At 35.7% G+C, this 18,280-nt stretch overlaps 1 protein-coding gene and 1 non-coding gene across 3 annotated transcripts in view; one reads left to right on the top strand and one right to left on the bottom strand.

The window, feature by feature from the left end:
- Positions 1 to 18,280, bottom strand: part of ARHGAP15 (Rho GTPase activating protein 15) — a 609,765-nt gene that overhangs the window by 381,521 nt on the left and 209,964 nt on the right. The gene's annotated exons all lie outside the window — the stretch shown is intronic.
- On the top strand, positions 15,009 to 15,115 carry LOC119877298. The gene has a single exon (XR_005374355.1). It is a non-coding gene; the product is annotated as a U6 spliceosomal RNA (small nuclear RNA).

Here is an 18,280-nt window from a genome sequence, read left to right as displayed (position 1 = left end):
GCCTTGGCTCCGTGTCCAGTGAGGGATTATGGATTTAGCAAGGAAGGTAAGTGTGACTACAAGCATTGGCTCACCATCTGCTCCCCAGCAGAGCATGGGCCAACCTGCATCGCCTGCAGCAAGACCAGGGCACTGTTCTCCAGCCAGCCCCTTTCCAACCTGGCTCAAGACGCACATCACATCCAGTCAGATGATTAGGGCTAAGTAGTCCATATGTAACAGAATATTTTTCCTAAATACCAAAATGAAAACAAAATGAATGCCATTTTTTCATTCTCCTTACTCGATACATCAAGTTTTACACAAATAAATACTCTCTTAAGGTTTATGCAAATTATAGAAAAATAAAACTATGCATTATTTAGCAGTTCTCCTATTTCAAGATCTAACAGACTTTATTCACAGCATGTTTTTCCCTAGTTTATGCTGGCCTTCTTTTCTGATTCGACTTTTTAATTCATCTTTTTAAATTATTCCTTTTTAAATCATTATCTTATGTGTCTTCATAGATTTTCATGTATTAATCTATTATTAATTTTTACTATACTCAACTTAATCTTAAATTGTTTAAAGCTCTTTTAAGAGTAAACACTTGCCTAGGTTTTAAAGATAGCTTGGACTTTAACATTTTGCACATTTGATCCAGCAGCCTCACTCTAACTTGACTGTCAAATAAATTATAATTTTATTATGAGCATTTTATGCATAGAATAAGCCAGCACTGAGCAGGAAAGTTAACCTTTGGGTTCAAGAATCAAGATTATTTTTCAATTCTCAAGAACTAAGAGATTTCTAGGCACCTACATTAACACATTTTATTTCTTTCTTGAATTTATCAATGATATGCTATTACACATTTTTGTATTTGTTTCAGGTCAAGTGCTTTAAAAAAAAAGAAAAAAAGATTTCCATAAATAGCAGAAAAACACGCAATTGAAAGTAGCTTTCTGCTTCCTTTAGCCCTGTTGCTGATTTGAGCACACAGAGTGAACATGAAAATAAGCTGAACAAACATCTCACCCTTTTTACTTAAACTGTTGTCTGCCTGACTGCTGAATGCACACAGAAAACAATCTAAAATTGTATAACCCATAATACAGTATATTAAATTACAACATTGGTCAGTAATGGAAACTTATTCCCAGATATGAATTATTTACAGCCCATTTAAGTAATCCATATTCAGGTGTGGCAATGAAAAAAAGTGCAACATAAATCTTTAATGCTGACCGGTTGAGAGAGCAGAGCTGAGGATTACAGACATTTTAAAGAAAAAAACTAAACGAATTGATATAGCCTGTTCAGTGGCTTACTGCACCAGCGTGCTAATAAATTGACGGATGGCATGTCAGGGGTAGGAGTTGAAATCCCAGCATTTCTAACTAAGGCGGGATCTAATATCAGACTACCAAAATAAGGAGTTTCTGAACCTGGTTGTCACAGGAAACAGCCTGTGCATCTTTTTGTATATGCAAGTGTTCAAAATATCATATTTTAACGGGAGAACCCATGAAGGATTTCTTTCTTTTAATTAACTCAGTAACTGCATTAGTAATTTCAGCAAGCCACATAGATTGTGTTGTAAAACAGAGAGGGTATGTTAAAGGTAAGCTTTTCTTTTTCTTTTTCACGGAGTTGGGGCCAATGCCTTATTTTGGGATATAAACTTAACAAAGAAATCCCTCTAATCCTATTTTACATTTCCATAGTATATAGAATGGAATTCATCAACTAACTTAAAGGGTGGGGGGGCGGGGAGAAGCAAACAACTTCTGGAGTGTTTCGCACCATTTTTTATACAAATTGTGCAAGTTGTTAGCTACTTCAAACTGAAGTACAAAAGATCATGGGTGGAGGGAGGGAGGCTTGCACAGTGCAATTTCTTTTGTTTCCTGGAGCAGTACCTATATTAATTCATCTTACAAAGATCGTTGCTCAAGAACTAAATTTTGCATATATTAGAAAGCAGAATTAGCATTGCACTGTGTACAACATTCCGTGCTAACTTCTCTCCAAGCAACCATTAAAGGTCACGTTTTGACGACTGAATGGCATGTGGGCACCTTGGTCCCCTGGAGAGGCATTCCCCAGGTACACGCAAAAGGTTATTCAATTACCTTCCAAGCAACACTATCTCTTCGGATGAAAATAATTACAGGCTTTTAGAGGCATCAGAATGCTTTCTTTCTTTCTTTCTTTCTTTTTCTTTTTTTTTTTTTTTTTTTAAATAAGATGAAGATGCAGTACCTAATGACCATTTTTGTGTGTGAGTCATATAGCCTGTCAGCGGTGACAGGACAAATGAGCGTAATGGCATAGCTTAAAGGGGAAAGGTTCATTTTAAATAGTGACAAATAATATTTAAATGGCATTGTTGGAGACCCATCAGGCTTGTAAAATGTAGTTTGTATCTCTTCTTCATCCTTTAATTTCATCACTGTCAAATGGCATTAGCTGTTAACATGCAACATCAGGTGCAGATATAATTTTTAACTGTTAAATGTGCCCATAACCAAACATTATGTATCTTGATTTTTCCTTTTTTTTTTTCCTGTAGTTGGGTAACTCATTCCATAATTCAAAAAAAAATGTATCTAAGGGATTTGATTTTTAAAGATGACTTTACTAGACGGGTAAAATGATAGCTTTAAAATATAATTCCTTAAATGTTATCTTGTTGTCAAGTTCGAAAACAGAAATGACTTAATTTTTAGGTTTAATGCAATTAGCAGATTGGGAGAGTAGCATGAGCAAGATCACCAGATGTAGCAATTTGGTCAAAATAGTCATGGGCAAACCAATATAATGACATGTATATTATATCATCTTGGAGTAAACTGGAGCATAAAATGGATTGTCTTTTAAAGATATGTAACTTCAAAACACGTAATAAGGGTAAAGTACATCATTGCAAAGTGAGATTTTTCTCTTCTATATCTAGCCATGGAACTTGAACAAAGTTAACCAAAAGTCAATCCGATTCTTTTAAATTTTCTTGAGATACTACGTGCCACAATAAAAATAAGTAGCCGCTGAGATATCCCGTGCACAGAATTGCAGTTCTAATTTCAAACTTTCATATAAAGCTTTCTAATTCTTAAATATTTTTACACAGCTTCATCACATTTATTGCTACTTTATTTTCAGATCACTTAAGCCAAAACTGGAGACAGTTTAGGTACCTTTGAGTTGTTAAAAGTTATAGCCAATTTTCTGAAAAATTATACCAGCTAAAAACACAACATTAAATATTTACCCTGTTGGATGTTAAAAAACGCTTACAATGAAAAATGTTCACATATTGACTATTCAAAATGGCCTTCACTTTGAAATTGTGAAATGGAAGGGATTGCAGATGTACAAGAATAAATATAAAAACAAATGAGTTGACTTGAAGTGTTGCCGGCTTTCATAAACATGCTACTGCAATAACATGTGACATTAATATTTAATTACAAAAGCACTGCTGCAAAATCTTTGAAATTAATGTTTTGCAAAATTAACATTCAGTGCACAGAAGCAAAGTCGTTCCAGGCGCGACTGTGATTAACAATGCCATTCACTTTACATATTATATTAATATATTATTCAAGCTACGAATTAACACCTCCTAATTTAAATAAGGTGCTACATATCATGAGGAGCTAAAATGCTTTTCTTAAAATGGCCCGTCTGATTTTAAGCAATCTGTGTTTATCATTTAATATTTTGTTATTGAATAGTGTTCTCTGTAAAACTCCTTCTACTTTAATTTCAAGCAGAGGAGACCTCATTAAACGGATGCCTTCCGTTTCTAGGATTGTTAAGCCATTTGAACCATATTTTGTTTGTTAGCTAAGCCAGCAGGGCTGAAATACTAGTGTGTGTGCGAGAGTGTTCTTAGGCAGCCATACTTTTATTTCAAGGTTCTAAGGGATCCTTTCAAGCAATGTGCTTCTGTGCTTTCGAGACACTTGTTTGCACAAATAGCGCCACTATCATTGTGTCACAGATTTCCACATTTTCACTCTGACTGAGGTAAGCGCAGTTCTTTGGAAGGAGGAGCTGCAGTTTCAAAACTCTGCCTCCTATACTGAACCTCAGAGCTCACCAGCTTCCTGTGAAAGTGTGAAGACACTTGGAGATGAGAGGAATTTCTTGTTTTAATCTACGAATGTGGGATAATTGTCATTCCCGTTAGGAATTCACTTGTCGGGGAGTCGTTCAGAGGGCCATTTAGGTTTCACTGAGGCCAAGGCAAACAAAGGGCCCTCATTTTAAGAAAAATCATCCCCAAGCACATAGAAGCAGACCGATGAGAGCATCATTTTGGGGACTGAAACGCTTGCTCCGTCATTACAACTTTGGGGCATCAGACTTCAGTGAGTTGGCCACTGACATTCTCGAACTGAAAAACAATTGCTGACATTCTAAGAAAATATTTAGCAATAAGAACCAGTTGCTAAGACACCTCAGAATAAGCTCAGTGTAGTCTAAATCAGTTCCTGAGTTACATTTCCTTAGTTTTTCAATCAATCAACAAATATAATGAAACCAGGCTGCACCCATTTCATTATTTGAGATCCCTGGAACAGGATGAAGCTTTTCATCATTGGTTTCAGACTCAGAGACTCATAGTATTTCTAGGTATCTCTGCCTTCTTCATTTATATAACTGGATTTGAGATTCTCAAAAAAATAGGTCTGTTGAAACGCAAAATTGCCTTCACATCAAATACTGTGTAGCCTAAATAGAGACGCAGAAACCAGTAGGATGCTACCCTATTAATCAATAGGGTATCAATATGGTGGTACACTTTCCTAGTTTGCTGAAAAAGGCAGGGAAACTCCTTATCTCAACAAGTTTCTCTTAAAGGCCTGGCCTCATCATGCCCTTACCTTAATGCCGATCATTTCTTACTCATGCGCCTGCTAATTTCCTAAAAGGTGTTAGCATACATAGCTCTTCCTCTTCTGAAAAAGAATGTTTCTTTAAATTACTCTATGAAGTTTTTGTTCTGTTTCAATGTTTTGTGTCACTTCAATGGTATGAGAACTCCTAAATATGAAAATTCAGAGTATTTATTATTAAAGTAAAATTTGAGCATAATGGTCTTGATGCTAATGATGTCATGGAAATTTCAAAGATTGTCCACTCTTTAAGAATATTTTATATCCAACTGGGAAACGTATTTTAGATATTCAATGGGCAGATTCAGAGAATGTGGAAGAAATTAGAAATTTTAAGATGACTCAGATTACTTATGTGTAAGTAATCTGCCTATCCTGTTTATATATATATATATATATATATATATATATATATATATAAAAGCACTTCTTGAAACAGTGTTTTTGCAGAGTGAACTGGGTTCTGCAGTATATAATCTACAGAGAAAAAGGATTCCATAATTATATAAATTTTTAAAAACTGAATTAGGCAAGACAATGTTTTTATGCAGAACTTCTTACATTCTCTTTTAATGTTAATTTGTATTGTGACTCTCTATGAGGGTAATAATGTACACAAACTTTCTTAAACTTATTTGGCCATGGTAATTCGTCCATAAAGCATCATGGAGACCATGAGCCACATTTTAGAAAATACTACCCTAAAAATAATTCTGGGCACCTGGGTGGCTCAGTCGGTTAAGCAACTGCCTTCGGTTTAGTCATGATCCCAGGGGCCTGGGATCCAGAGGCCAGCGACTCTGCTCAGTGGGGAGCCTTCTTCTCCCTATCCTCTCTGCTTGTGCTCTCTATCTCTGTTTCTCTCTCTCTCTCTCAAATAAATAAATAAAATCTTTTTAAAAAAATCCAAAAAATAATGCTAATCATAAATGATTGAAATTAAACCTCAGATACTTAGATGTTTTGAGGAAAACCACATTTCGAAGATTATTATTTTATTTCAATGACTCTAGAAGGTAGGAAAAGGCAAATCTATTAAAGGTCTATTAAATGCTAAAAACATAATCTTCTGGTAGTAACTTCTTGATGATATTTGTTGATTTGCCTAGATGATGATAGTACATAAAGAAAGCACTTTGAATAGATGTTTCCTGAACTATAAACTTGTTGGGAAAATATACCAAAAAACCTGAAAAACATTGAATATGTTAAGATATTCTAGGCAATGGGGAAAACAAACCTTTAAATTTCTGTAATACAATCTGAATCAAACCCACAAAGCATTGAAATGATGATGGTTGGAAGGTAGGGACATTCTGGTGAAGCTTTGTTTTAATCCTTGATGAATGGTGTCAGCTTCTAACAATTTTGTCCAAGGTAATGCATTCTAAGAGATCCATAACTTGTGAGTAAATGTATACTATAAAAGATGAACTGGTCCTATAAGCACTCTTCTGATGGTTCCTATATTTGGCTATTTTATAGATTAAAAAATATCATAATGAGACTCTATGATACCTCTAGAAATAAATACCATTCTTTTTTTTTTATCTATGATAGCAATATCATAGTCCTAATTCCATGCCATATTACAGCAAAGTTCCAGGGCAACAGAGTAGTTCATTTTCTAAATGCCAATTAACAATTAGTTCAATCTTATTGATGCAGACGCAAGATTGAAAAATGGCGAATCTTCTGACATTAATCCTCCCACCACAAGTCTGCTGCCTAATTGCAAGCTAAAGTAATTACAAGTGCCCAAATTCAGGCCACCATCACAGTCAGCATGGACCCTCTCCCCTCAAGCTAAAAAGCCTTTGCTTTTAGAAGAAATGGACCCTGGCAACTAGTGATTCTGACCACCTAGGGCAAGTTCTGTTCATCTGGCAAACTTTGTCCAGTTAAGACTTTTGCTTAATGAAGGCAGAATTTGGTTAATAGTGTTATATCCAGAAATTCAGTAGTCTTGGTTTCTCCTTCTCTCCTTTTCTTCTTCTTCACTCTTTCTCTTTCTAGGTGAAAATCAGCTCTAAGGTAGCAATTATTTGCTGGACAATTCCCTGATGACACCAAAGCACCCAATAGAGGGATGGGCTTTATGGGAAACCTGCATGACAGTGATCCTTCAAAGTAGCTTCCTTATGAGTTGATTACTCATGGCCATTTTAGAATAAAGCACCAACACAAAACTGTGGAACAGAGCAATAGTCCTCTCATATGCTAAATAACAAGTAGGAATTCCTAGGAACTCAGGTACTTTTTACATTTTTTTACTGGCAAGAGTAGCCTCTGCGCACTTTATCCATTCTTAAACTCTTTAATGACTATGGCATGTCTCTTGACCTGGATATCTCCAAATTCCTTTTCACAGAGCTCCCAATGACCTATTGGGCACAATATAAACCACATACTTTCAAATAGTCTTTAAATACATACTCTCACATAATGGATATATTAATAAAGCTCAGGAAAATACACAAGGAGAGCAGTGACAGTTGACTAAATGTTTTATATTTTCTATTTGCTCCTTGAGGCCCATCTAATTACAAGACAAATAATTTTATAAATTAGAAAAAATGAATAATAAAATAAAATATTGAATGAATTAGCATCTCCTAAGTGATTCTAACTTGTCTTTAATATAAAACCAGTTATGACCCATATTGGAAGATACTAGCTTTACTTTTAAACGGCAAACATCTTTCTTGCATTCATTAAAGGGTTCTACATGAAATGTCCTATCACAGACTTTGAAACTCAGGCAAATGATAAAAGTCCCTGGTTGTTCAACTGAGAATACATAGTAGGAGACACAGGATGACGTATTAGTGAATCAAAAATATGTTGTATAACAACGTGCTAAAAATTAAGCTAATAAAATGTGCTAAAAATTAAGCTAATTATAAACATGAACAAGCGGATTTCTCTTAAGTGGCTTTCACTTATGGAGGGGGAGTGTAGATATTCAGATGATAAACGAATCTGTATTATTTACATTGGCAAAGTATATTTTTGTATGCCTCCTCTTTTGAACACCCCCCCTTGGGTTCAAACAAAAATTAAGAAAATAATAAAAACTAACATAACTAATGACAAAATTATTGTTGCTATAATCACAAGGAGGTATTCTATACTAAGTTTATTTTAATGTGTTTGTTCAAAATGGCTTATTATATTTTAATATAACAATATTAACTGCCACTAAGTTTCAACTGAAATTGGACTCACACTATTCTTCTACAGTCCTTAATATTTTATAATCTATATGGATATCCTTCCAGGAAGCCAGAGAATAGGATGGCATAAATATAATACAACAGAAAAATTGAGGCCCAGAAGGGTAATGGATTTGCTCTAATACACATGGTGATTTGCTAAGCCAAAGCTAGAAATCACATGGTTTGATTCCAGATTCATTCAGTGCCTTCCACTTGAACTCTGGAATTTACTGTGGGACACAGGAAAAACACCAATCCTTCCACATAGGGAAATCATGTTATCAGACCAGTACACATGATTGTTTATTGTGCATCAGGAGATTTTCATAGAAGTCTAGTTCTCTAGATAAATAAAAACACTGTATTTAAAAAAAAAAAAAAGGTAGAATGCACCAATTGGCTGCAGAAGAGATATTTTTACAAAGTGGCCATCACCCAATTTCAACACAAGACACTGGCACATTTAGGAAAATTACAAGCTAGATGACTAATCATTTGCCATCTCTAAGAATGAAGAGAAATCAAGTATACTATTAATATATACCATTAAGGGATACACATTCATCCTGAGGAACTGGTCAGAATTACTGCTACTGAAGAGAAGACAGGAAATGAAGACTTCTTGGAGATAGTGGTAGACTTCCATGCCTCCTAAATAGACTTTGATGAATTGATCTTGTTTCAACAATAGTTGATGCTTTCAGCAGTCCCTTTTATCCTCTCACTCAGATCGATCTAAATTTCTGAGGAGTTCAGAATGAACATTTTTATTGGCTAGCTTTCCTAAATGTTGACTGGATGAACAAATAAAAAGGCAATCCTGGAGTTTCTTCTGAACAACTTCTGGCTGTGTCAAGCAAATCAAAGTACAATGCCATCGTGATGGAAGCTCCCTACTCCCCGCTTTAGATTTCTCCCTATAAAAGATGTTTCATATGTGTTGTTCAGAATATGTTGAGCATTATTTCATTCCTTCCAGGGCCCAGATTTCTGCTTGTAAAGAACAAGCAAAGTTCTTTATAGTTTTACTACCTGGAGCCACATTTTAAGAAAAGTTAACTTCTAAGTGTTCCAATTTAAGAAGTTATAGCTTTTTAAAAATATACATGTAAACATCATAGTTAAGAAGCACTTTATATGGAATGGAATATCCTCTGATTTAATTTACTTTTCCCATTTCCTTATTTGGAAGATGACAGTAAATCTCCATATAAAAAGAATCTGGAATTTCTAGCATTTTCCAGGAGAACACAACTGAAATGACAGGTAGTAGAGACAGAGGAAAAACTACCATCTCTCAGATTCCATTATGATTATTTAAAATCACAGATGATTCAGATTATCCTCAAGTATAAGATGAAAAGGAGAAAGTTACATTTGTAAACACGTACCTCTCGTACATTGTTCACACCTCCAGACCGAAACAAACACATAGACATCTTTGCCAGTTTTAGCAGTATGAATGATTTCATAAGCATTAATTGAGATGAGAATGACACTTCAAAAATCACTCTAACCTCTAATTATGGCTATAATGAAGCACCAGTCTAATGCTATTCTTTTCTTCATTAAGAATTCGGAATAACAATTTTTCTGATGTCTATCTAAAGAGGTGAGTGCAATTTTTCAGTACTGAAAGTTCCTGAAAGAGTTAAAATGTCATACAAAATGACAAAGGCACTTTCAAAAAATAATGTGGCTATCGCAGTAGAACAGTGTTTCGTAGAACCAGTGCACATTTGATGACTGTCAGAATTTACATAAGTTACTCTGCATGAATTAACTATGAGATATAAAATTCAACTTTGGCTTAAACACACACACACACACACACACACACAATAACTGTGACATCTTTAGGCGCTGCAACAATGACACCCAGGTAATGCCTAAATCACCAACACATATAGGAACAAAAATGACTATGGCAGATGACTTTAGCGTCCCAAAGCCTTGTAGCGGAAAGAAAAGTGTTAGTGTCAGAAAAAGAGCCCGACACAAAATGGGTCCACATCCAACAGTTTGTTTAGTTCTCTCTCAATGAAATGGATACTTGAGAATTGGTGTCCCTATAAGCACTCTAATGTATGAGGGTCACAGACTGGGCTCACACAAGGAAACCCACCGATAGCGGTATCTCTTGAAAGTATTAACTATCGGGAAAATCAAATGCTAATATTTAACATCTGCCCTAGGAAATTTACCATTTATCTTCCGATCAAAATTTCGAATGGTGCCAAAAAATAAAAGAATGAAATGAAGTCAAAGGGACTTGGTGGGGGTATCTTTGTTTCTCTCCCAGAGCCTAAAAGTTATACTCAACTGCAGCACAAAGAGTAAAGAGGTTGTTATTCATATTAACTACATTTACATTCCTAACGTAACATCCAGAGAGCTAATAGTGGGGTTATTAACATAACAAACGTAAATGTTCTATATAAATAATACTGTTTCAGGCCAGCAACCGCTCATCTGACAGCATTTAGGCACGGGCTCAACATCTGTTTATGAACACTTTGCCTAATGATATCATCAGATATCATTAAGTGCCGCAGAATACAGCATAGAGGCAGGTGCAGCTGCCTTCACAACCCATCACAGAGAAAGAAAAGAGCTGCATTCCCCATCCGAAAACCCATCATTAGGACAATTTTCTTCGACAAACCAGCCCTGTGATTTCAATCTGTATATCACCTGTAATTGTAGTTTTTAGCAAGAAGCTGATTCTATACATTTAGCGACGAATCACGTTGATGGCCTGAATACTGGAAACACATTTGTGGTACCAGCTGCGGCAGCTTTTTTTAGAGCCTGTGTTAACAAAATACTGCTAACAAGGCAATGCTTGGAGTGCAGCTTTGTTTCTCTTTCTTGTTCATAGTGTTTAGATGTGCATAATTATGGAAATTAGCAATTGATTGCTTCTCAATAATAATTGATTACTGGTCACTGAACTCTTCTGTAGCACTTTACCGAAGGTGAGGACATGAGATAAGTGAATTCTTACCAGTTCCAGCCATATATAAAGAAAGAGACCAAAAAGAACTCTCGATTTGTACATCAGTTTCCATGATAAACAGACCAAAGGGATAATAGAATATCCCAGAATCTAGTTTGCCCTGAAGCAAATTGTAGAGATCATAGCAAGCCTGCAGAATTTTCCCCGTGGACCATGTAAGAAACATACATCATTTTTATATATGTCAGTTGGTCTTTGATTTGAAAATATTTCTACCCATTTAATTTACCTCTTTCAGTCAGTTTTCTTAAATTGTACAATTTAAGGGTTATATCAAAAAAATGAATACCAATTCTCAACACCTCTCAAATTGAAACAAACTGACAAAATAATGTGAAGTCTCTTTTGCAAAGAGGTACAAATTCAGAAGCCTATCGTCGCAGACAGATAGCAAGCACTTCAAAATGACTCTCCTCTTTTTGATCTGCTGTATATCCATCAACATTTTGGTCTGTGCAGACTGACTTGTTTCAGTATAGCATAATGTAGGGAATGTTTCTGGAGGCTGCAGCTAACATTTAAAGGAGAATGCACTTATTTTTGGCTTAATCACTACTGTCAATTGGGACATAACGTATCTAATTCAGATTTATCGCAGTACACGGAAGCCTCACAGACAATAAAGAATCCGTGGTGTTTGCTAAACGGGAAACACCGTGACTCATGGTGTTTCAAAGATGGGAAGAGCAGTAGGGGAAAAGAAGAATTAACTCTTTATTTTAGAAGAGTAATGAGCTTCCAAGTGTTAAATGATGTCCTCCGTGGTGTGTTTGCGAGAGAATGCGTGTGTGTGTGTGTGTGTGTGTGTGTGTGAGTGTGTGCGTGTGTATGCTGATTTCCACAGGACATGGCTCCATCGTGGCAGTCAACTTTACAACCCAATTCACAAAAAAAAAAAAAAAAAAAAAAAAATGCAGCTCGGTTAAAGTTAGTATGCTCGATTTCAATAATGTTTTTATCCCCAAATGGGTAGCAGATTGTACAATCATGACTCAAAAAAAAAAATATGCAGAAGTTATAAGAATTAGGCAACAGTTTGAGAATAAAACTGAATTCCTCCTCTCTGCCCACAGAAGGCTTTCTCATATAATGAACAGGTGCAATTTCCAGAGATCTCTGTTCACCGAGATGGCAGAAATAGCTGTTTGTTGCTTTCCCAGCAGCAACACAGGATAATATGATGATAAAGCTGTGAGCAGAAACCAAAAAGCCACATCACATGTATGTACAGTTGTACTCTTTTACTACATCTCTCAAACACAAATTTATATCCCCACCCTCCTAGCTCTTTCTTGAATTGACATTTATGCAGTGAATAACATCATTAAAAATTTTTGCACTACTTTGTACCCAAAACCTGCAAAAGAGAGAGAGAGAGAGGGAGAGAGAGAGAGAGAGAGAGAGAGAGAGAAATTTCAGGCAATGTGTGTGAGTCCATGTGCTTACGCCATTATGTTAGTGCCAAAAGGCGTTAAAAAAAAAATGCAGACAGATTCACTGTAATATATCTCCGGGTTTATTATCAGCATGACATTTTAATGTGTGTTATTAAAATTATATTTTAGGGGTTGGGGTGGGGTTCAGGTGGACGAGTACTTTGGAATATTACAAAAAGTTGCACATAAAAATGATTTTGGTAACCTAGCGATGTCCTTGACACACTTTGGCACTACAGAGTGTATCTGCTTAAAGAGACATATGGCTAGAATGGCAGAAGTCAGAATTTGAAGGGTATTAGTAAAACCATGTGGGGGAAGCATGAACTGGCTTAGGCTAATTGTAGCTCCTCTCCGATTTCACATGCTCCGAACCCATAAGATAATTTTAACTATTGAAAGTGTAATTTCCACTTTTTGAGGTAGTTTTAAATGCCATGAACAGGAAATCAGATTGAAAGCGAATGTATTTGCTAATAAATCCAGGTAACTTTCAAATGCTAACACTGTAAGGTGTAAAAAAAAGAAAGAAAGAAAGAAAAGAAAAAAGAAAAGAAAAGAAAAGAAAAAAAGAAAAAGGTAAACGATCAACCCAAACCACTGAGATGCAGGTGTGGTTTGTTGCTGTTCAGTTGCATCCTGTTGAGGTGAGAGAAGCCTTCTGAGAAAATCAGGGGTCAACTGAGTGTCTTGTCTTCTCAGCAAGGTTATCCTGACCACATTATAACATTGTAGTCTTCCTCATTAGTTTTATTTTCATCAAAGCCCTATGGCTACTTGATGTTTCTTGTATATGTTCATTGTCTTTCTCCCCTTTACCCTGAGGAGTGAGCTTCTGTCACAGAGGGGGTCTTACTCATCTTCTTCATTCCTATCTGCCTGACACCTATGAGACATTCCATAAAAAAAATGCGTAAAATACGTAAAGGCGACATATACAATGCCCTTTACTGGCCATGGTCTGCTTGACATTCTCAATGTTTCTTCCGGATGGTCGGGATTTATTGGCCCAGTATGAATTTCCAAACACTGTATGTCAAGTTTTCCACAAAATACTCTTTTGTTCATGACAAATGAAAACTTTCACGTGGTGTTAATGCTAGTTTATATAATCCAGCCAGAGAAATTTTATTTCATTAAGGAAAATTAGTTTAGCACTTCCTTAATATTTGCTGTACCACTTTGCTACCTAAATTTTTGTGAACAACTAATTTCATAATTAAAGTCTTTAGTTCAAAAAATTTGTTTTACATTAAGCCAATTCATATAACCTAAAAAGACACTTGTTAACATTTAGATACAAATAGCAATTGTGAGACTACCTATAATTTTTATTCTTGGTAAAGATATTAACCATATTGAGCCTTGAAAGAAGAAATATCAAATTATCTATGTTGCTTCTTGGGCGTTACAGAGGCGAATCGTTTTGCAAAAACCATTTGAGAAAATTATTTTCATTTAAGATCTAATTCCAATAATACTGGGACAGGTGAGAGAATGAGAGGTGTGTTGTTGGAAGGGATTTGGAATGAGTAATCATTCTGAATGTGTGTACATCAGAGACTCCTCAAAGCCTGCCTGGCAATCTGTTTTTTATATAAGTTTGTTTTTATCTGTGGTGGGGAGCATTGATATTTAAATCTGCATTAACTACTTTCTAAAATGGATAAGAAGTACATAGCTAAACTTGATTGGTAGCAAATCCATTTTGGCAGGCAGCAAAAAGTCAAAAAGTTGTTTTTGTTTTTAAGTGGAAAGCTTCTGTTTAAGACAGTTAATGATTTTCAGAGAAAAGAGATTATTAACAGGAATAACCAAGATTAGTGTAAAGACAGGAAAACTTGAGGAATCAGTGAGGGGCATAGAGAAATTCCCCCTTTTTAATGTTCTGAAAAATTAAGTGCAATCTTGCCCTCTTCATTAAAACTGCTCCATCATTCAGAGTTATTTATTTTCCCAATCTGTCAATATTTATAGTAAAGCTTGAAGAATCACCAAATTAGAAGATCTGAAATAATGTCGAAGAAATCATTAACTCAACAAATATTGAGTACCTATCCATTCTCCATGCTGCCAACAGAGTGATCTTTCAAGGGCAAATCTGATCTTTCCCTGCAGAAAACTCTTCAAAGATTATTCATTGCCTTAAAAATGAAATTCCAACTTCTGACCATAACATAAGAGATTCTCAATAGTCCAGTCTCTACCTGCTTTCCTAATCTTCTTTCATCAACCTTCTCCTAGGACTCTTCCTGACTATTCCACTCTCAGCTAAATTCCCCTCAATGCCTGTTGACTTTATTTTCTATCCCCAAATGGACAGTTCCTTGTCAACACACATCTCCACACTTTGTAGTATGTACTGCTTTCTCTTCCCGAATTAGCTTCTTTCCACACTGCCTTGTCTGCAAGGTGAACTCCTACTCATCCATCAAAACCCAGATCAGTGCTCGCTTCGGCAGCACATATACTAAAATTGGAACGATACAGAGAAGATTAGCATGGCCCCTGCGCAAGGATGACACGCAAATTCGTGAAGCGTTCCATATTTAAAAAAAAAAAAACAAACCCAGATCAAATATAATTTTCGCTATATAACTTGTAACCAAAGCTAGCTTCCATTTGCGTTTCCATATCATCATGAAAGTAAACCATACTATCTTCATTACTCGGCAATCTATTGTCATTCTGTCTTCATTACTTGGCAACTACTTATCAAGCTTCCATTATGTGCTATGTACTGGGGATATAACACTGAACAAAATGGGTAAAATTTTCTGATCTCATGGAACTTACCTTCAAGTTACAAACGTAGAAAATAAGGAAGACAAATTATTTCTATAGCATATATCTTTAATGTTACATAATATTATATTTCATAATTTTTTTGGTTAAATAGTGCTAAGTTCTAACAATAAAGATTGAGGCAAAAGTGTGTGGTATTGGAGGGGCGTGATTCATATTGTTGATATTGCGGCCAGGGAAGGGTTCGCTAAAGGAGAGATTGTGAGTCAAGATAATCACGTTCACAATGTGTACACAATAGTTTTCAAGCTTATTCTTCTGAAGCCTTTCGCCTTTTTTTTGTTTGTTTTTTGTTTTTTGTTTTTTTTGCCTCATCCAGAATCCAGCATAGTTTCTGGCACATAGGAAGAAGTAAAGAGATGGAGTCTGGGATTTAGGAAGAAATAATTCTAGCAAACTTAAAGGTTGTCAGAGCAATGGGTGGAATGCTATGATTTATTTCTGCCTCTCAGAACTTTAGTGCTAGACATAGACCCTGTGAGGCTTATAGCCTTTAAAATGCAATTACTTATACAATAACACTGAAGAATCATCTTGTGTCTGGAAGAAAACCCTCTAAGTAGGCAAATTACTCTATCGCCATACAAGGGAGAATGATCATGGCATATTCACATTAAAAATCCGTTTATTAAGGCTTTATTAATAGCATAAAAAATAAATCATCTTTCCAGTTCCAGGCACTTCTTTTTTCTTATGAAATATTATACTGCTAAATGAGTATTATTTCCTTCCAAAGACTATCTTGTCCTGTATTTCTTGACATACAAACTTCCCTCATGAGCAAATTTTGTTTTTCCACAAAACACTAGCAATACCCATGATTTCCATGAAAAGCCCAGAGAGCGTCTGTTGATACTTGGGATATAGCTTGCAATTTTCACAAATCTCCAAATCATCACAATTGTCTATACCGCCGTTACGTACAATGGGTGAGATTCGGCTCTTAAATGAACATATAGCTCACAATGCGTCTTGTGGAGCTGGGAAACAAATTCAGAACTGTCAGAACTGTTACTGCCGTAACACGTGTGCAGGAGGAAGGGTTTTGGATAGGCCAAATATAAAATCGGATTTATATTTACTTCTTAATGACGAAGACTATTTTTTTTTAAAGTTCAAAATAATGTAATTGTTCAAGTTGCCAAATTGGAAACAATTTACATTTTAAGACACTCTTAAAGTAGGATTGGCGAGAATTAAGGATATCCAAGATTTTGTTAAATTTTAAATTTTCCATGATTTTAACACTTCTTGTTACTCTGGTCATGGCAATGTGGGTCCACTGAGTTCATTAAATAAGCAGAAGAAGGAAACAATAATTAGTCCGTCTTTGATTGGAAATTGCGGAGAGGTCATCTATGCATTGTTGTTTAGCAATACTGCAGAGCACAAATGAGAAATTTTAGAAGCTATGTGCAAGGGTAAAATAGAATTACTTTGACAAGGTAGCATTTGATGTAGAGGGACTCCGCGTTGCATTCCCTTCAAATGTACTTGTTGCTTCAGACTAAGCATAGTCACGACCAAGATGGAAATGAAGAGGCTAGGAAGGATCTGAGGGTGAAGCTAAAGAGATTGATCATATATAATTTCAAAGTAATTTCCAAAAAATGTGTTAGTGAATTTGAGGGAATTATTTATCCTGGGGAGAGCCTCATGGTTCGACTGCTCTTGTCAGAGACTTATTAAGCTTGTTGGTTTTATCTGTAGAATTGTCATGTAGATAGGATTTTTAAAAATATTTTTATGACTGTAGGAAATAATATAAAATATCTCAGTTCAAATTTAATAGTGTCTTTTAAAAGTGATTCTTCAGACATTTCAATAACTGGTTACTATGTAGGGTTTTCTCTAAGATAACAAAAATGATGGGACACCTGGATGGCTCAGCAGTTGGGTGGCTGCCTTGGGCTCTGGTCATGATCCCGGGATATGGGATCGAGAGTCCTGCGAAGAGCTTGCTTCTCCCTCTACCTATGTCTCTGCCTCTCTCTCTCTCTGTATCTCTCATGAGTAAATAAATAAATCTTTCAAAAAAATGAAAAAAAAAAATACAGACTTAGCTCCTCCTCTCAATAAATGCCCCCAAAGAAGGGAAGCTAGAATGGTAAATAAATACAATAAAGGACCAAATGACAGAAACACAAAGCAGGGCCAGTAGGCTCCTGTGTCCACAGAAAGAGAGGACTTCCCTATATTTAATGAAAAACAATTTGTCAATGGTCAAAATTAAGTTAATGAAAGAATAGATGACCCCCACAAAGCGTGAAAACAAAGTTATTTTACATTAGTAAATTGACATAGTTTGAAAATTTCAGTATTCTGGTTTTTACTAGATCAGTTTCTATGTTTTTTATATTAATAGGTTTTTTAAGATTTTATTTATTTATTCATAAGAGACAGAGAGAGAGGCAGAGACACAGGCAGAGGGAGAAGCAGGCTCCCTGCATAGAGTCTGATGTGAGGCTCGATCCCAGGACCCCGGGATCAGGACCTGAGCCAAAGGCAGATGCTCAATCACTGAGCCACCCAGGTGCCCCTATATTTACTGTTTTTAATATTAACTTTTCTTTTTAGCATTGTCAAGTAAAATGCCAGAAAAATAGGAAAAGAAAAATATTTTTTCAAAAATTGACTTCTTAATTAAGTTCCCTCATTCCTCACTGTGGCCACTATAACTATATGCTTATGGTATGAGTAGAGTAGCAGATCATTTCCACCAGCATGCTTTCTTTCAGAAAAGTGAGAGTACTGGGGATCCCTGGCTGGCTCAGCAGTTTAGCGCCTGCCTTTGGCAATATTAAAAAAAAAGAAAAGAAAGAAAAGAAAAATGGGAGTACACATGCCCGACACCTCTGCTCTTCATGCCACCACGAAGCGAACTCTCCAACTTAGACATTATCAGATACATAG

The sequence above is a fragment of the Canis lupus genome, chromosome 19 (assembly GCF_011100685.1).
Source record: "Canis lupus familiaris isolate Mischka breed German Shepherd chromosome 19, alternate assembly UU_Cfam_GSD_1.0, whole genome shotgun sequence".
Lineage (NCBI taxonomy): Eukaryota > Metazoa > Chordata > Mammalia > Carnivora > Canidae > Canis > Canis lupus.
Note: the sequence above shows the minus strand (reverse complement) of the source record. Positions and strands in the feature narration are given on the sequence as shown.